Source organism: Apteryx rowi, unplaced genomic scaffold (genome assembly GCF_003343035.1).
Source record: "Apteryx rowi isolate R43461 unplaced genomic scaffold, aptRow1 scaffold_332, whole genome shotgun sequence".
Lineage (NCBI taxonomy): Eukaryota > Metazoa > Chordata > Aves > Apterygiformes > Apterygidae > Apteryx > Apteryx rowi.
In genome coordinates this window covers 91,988-96,212 of record NW_020449775.1, presented here as the reverse complement: position 1 = coordinate 96,212, position 4,225 = coordinate 91,988, and positions in this window count along the sequence as shown.

Here is a 4,225-nt window from a genome sequence, read left to right as displayed (position 1 = left end):
AGCATCTCAGTGACAGTAAAGATTTATGATGCTAGAACTGATATTTTAATACCAAAGAGAATTTTTTTTTTCTTTACGGTCAGGATTAAAGTGGTAACTCTGCAATAGAAGCCTTTAGGCCAGACATATAATGAGCTAAAGTGCTTGGGCAGAGGGGAGGGAGAAAAGGGGGTGGGTAATACTATTTTTAAGATGTCTACTAATTGAAGTGTATGTTGGTATTGAAACCCTTTGAAAAACCTCTAAATGAAGTTGCTCATCTGTCCCTCAGTGCTATGGCAAACCTGGTCTTTAGGGAAGGAAGGCAGATATATAACCCCTACAGGACACTCATCATATAGTCACCAATCCTGTTTTGATTTCTATATTTTGATCTTTTCTTTTTAACAACCTGAGTGAGAAGAACAAAATTGTCCTGTTAGCACAGAAACATCTAGACACTTGAGGGAGAGAAAATATGACCTTAGAGGCATTGCCTTCCAGTAAGTTTGCCTGGATGTAGTTACTCCAGATCAGGCTTCCTCTCTCTTACTTTCAGGGAAACATTAATCTGTCATTAAAAGATTTTCAGAAATGAGATTTCAGGCAGCAACATTTCCCTGATCTTTAAGGCAAAACTTAAAGTGTAACAAAAACTTAGCAGAAATCCACTTAGCAGTTTGTATTTCTTGACATCTAAAGCAGAGCAAAAAACCTAGATGGATGTGTTTTAAAGGTTAAAAGATTTACTTCTGAATGTAGTTCAAGGGCAAAACTCTGCTGATATGATGTTACTTAAAATAATTTAATTGATTATTATTTATCTTTCTATTACAACTATCACAGCTAGATAGAATATGCTCTGGCTTTTATAATGCAATAAAAATATTTTTAAACTGTGTTACTAGTTTACCGTGTGATGACTAAGTGGAGAGTCATATGAAATTATTTGTTCACCTCAGACTGGTTTTGTTGAACATATTACCGATCGGAGATCAAGAACCAGGCAGTGGAAAGAAGCGTAGTACATTCTCACCCAACCAAGTAGGTAGTCATCTGTGTTCCAGGAAAGAGTTACACCAGTGCTTTAGGAGGGGGAACCCTCTCCATATTCCTTACTGCAATGTTACACAGAAATCTTGTTATTTTAGTCCCATTAGTCACAATCATTGGAACAATGTTGACATAGTGACGCCCCACACCCAAAGTGAATAGACTGCAGTTTTAGTCCTTCCAAATTATTTTCTGAGGAGGAGAAGGAAGACATAATTACATTAAACAGGAGTCAGTAATTTATAAGTCCCTCTCATTTGTCGATAAAGCTACTACAAAGCAGGGTGTGAGTACTGAAAGCAATACTACATATTGTTTAGAGTGCCCCACCTTGTTGCACTGCACATAGACTGTCATCAAAATCAGCTTGCAGATGGCACTTGAATTAGACTCGTTCTTGTTAAGGCTGTTTATGAAGTCCATGTGAAAGACTGGTATTGTATTGCACTTCAGGTTCAAGCAAGGAATGCACATTGCAAACATACCTAAATAAATTACTCCAATGGTATATCTCATAACAGAGGTTCAGACCTTGCAAGAGAACACAAGGCATATGAAGTCCAATCTGTTATAAGAAAAGTTTCTCCCTAAATTGTTTTTTAAATTCTCTAATGAGAAGAAACAGACATGTTTCCTCAGTAGAAGGTTTATAACTTATTGAAATAACATTTCCAATACACTTTGCTATCCTCTTAAACCCTGCAGTCAGACTGTTAAATTAAGTATTTTATTTTTTTATTTATTTAGACATCTTTGCTACTCTCAGGCCAAGCCCATYGATGAATTTTAAATTAATTTTTAAAAACAGCTTAGTCAGCTAACCCTATTTGCAAAGATCCTTCAGGAAAAAGTATGACCAGCCAAAGCTTTATCCACCACTTGAATAAGTTCCCTGAATAATTTCTTCACCACTTCCCTCTCCCTCCTGTTCAGCCATCTAAAGAAAAGCCTGGGTGAAGAAGGGCATTAGGCAGTATCTGAGAGTGAACTGAATAGAAGTTTTCTGAGCAAAAGTGGACTGTGGAACAAGTGCGACAGAGTGTGTATTGGAAGAGTCTGCTGTTCTCTGCTGTTCTGCATGAAACGTGAATCGTTATAGTCTCAGTTTCTGAGAGTTCATTTCCTTTCGTTCAAATCACAGCAATTGTCTGTCACACAAGTCAGACACTTCTCCTCCCCTTTCCTCTATTTATACTTTGATGAGATTCTTACATTTAGAACCACAAATAAAGCGAAATGGTAATGCAGAGTTTACAGCCATAATTAAAGAGGCTACCAATCCTTTGGAAAGCTCCCAGCCAAACAAATATGGGCTTTAAAATTTTAATGATACAATGAATGTTTTTACTTTTACCACATCAGTCAATAAACAGGACTGGTCAGGAAGGACGTCATAATCAGCTTTCTTTATGTGAACACAGCTTAACAAGCAGCTGTACTTTTATTTTCAATACAGTGCAAGGAAGATCATCTACTACTACAGCTCATTCTTAGAACAGATGTTAAACTGTCCTTGACCCTGCCAACACCAGGGTCAATAAGATCACGACAAAAAGGAGCCATGTTCTTGAAGCAAAAGGGATGTGGATGACTCTCATTTCTACCTAAGCTGAGTCTTTCTTTGCTGTGATTCACAATTATTAGACAAAGACCAAGAAAGAAATTGTTTTCTCTTGTATGACCAATGGAGAGACCAGGCAGAATTATGGCCCTTGCTTCCATCCTGTTTACAGGGGTGAGTCTGTTATCTTGAAGATGGCAGGGAGAGGGCTGGGGTCATTCCTACACATAACTCTGTAGTTACTGACCATCTAAGTTGGGCAGCTGCAGAGGAAGCRGTAGGCTCTGCAAGTTGTTATAGTAATGTGCTTTTTGCCCTCCTACTCTCATGAGCCTCTGGAGTCATTTTTCCTCAGAAAATTAATGCCTTTCAGTGCCTCTCAGATGGTATGAGTGCAGTCTTCCTCTAAAACAGATTTTTATGGTACTAATTGCAAAGGCAGGAGAGCGTTGCCTGTAGCAAATTGCACTGATGTCTGACTGAAATGAAGAAACCTCTGAGTGACTTAGTAAACCTTTTGGTAATTATGGGTTCAGCTCTGTCTTTCTTGATCACACTGAATAGTATTTAATCTCAAAGGAAACCTTGATGAAACTGATATCTGGGCAAAGTATTATTTAGCCTGTGTAATAACCTCAGTCTGAGATTGAAGAATGAGTATGAATATTTGTGTCCATGAGTTCAAAAACTGAAAATTAAGATGAAAGAAAAGAATAAATAGATATTAACCTGGTACTATTTATCTATTTTGGATTTTTATCAACATGATTCTAGAAAAAATATTTCCTTGGAGTTTTTGCTCATCTGTGGAGGAGGACTGAACCTGATATTTCACATGTAGCATCTTAAGAGTGTATTAAGATGAAGGAGCCTAGGCAAACCATAACCAAGCTGCAGTCAGTGGACCTAGGCACTGCATCTTGAGGGCTGCCCAGAAACTCATCATGCAACAAATGTGGCCCTACTACAGCCAGAGGTGCCATCAGGAAATTTGTAGGCCCTCTCATACCCAAGTTTTCTTGGAAGCTTAATATGCCAGATAGGTAGCTTAATCCACTAGGAAAAACTCCACAACAAGCTGTCTGTTAGATGCTCACATGACAGCCTTATATACAGGAGTCAGGAAAATCTAACAGCATGTTGTGTTCAAGGGTGCTCCAGAAACCAGCCTTTTGGATGGAGTAAGTGTAGTAAGYATGACAGAACCACAGAATGGTTGAGGTTGGAAGGGACCTCTGGAGATCATCTAGTCCAACCCCCCTGCTCAAGCAGGGTCACCTAGAGCACATCGTACAGAATCACGTCCAGGCGGGTTCTGAATAACTCCAGAGAAGGAGACTCCACAACCTCCCTGGACAACCTGTTCCAGGGCTCTGTCACCCTCACAGTGAAAAAGTTTTTCCTCATGTTCAGATGGAACTGCTTGGGTTTCAGTTTATGCCCATTGCCTCGTGTCATGTCGCTCAGCACCACTGAAAAGAGTCTGGCCCCATCCTCTTGACACCCTCCCTTCAGATACTTGTACACATTGATAAGATCYCCTYTCAGCCTTCTCTTCTCTAGGCTAAACAGGCCCAGCTCTCTCAGCCTTTCCTCATAAGAGAGATGCTCCAGTCCCCTAATCATCTTTGT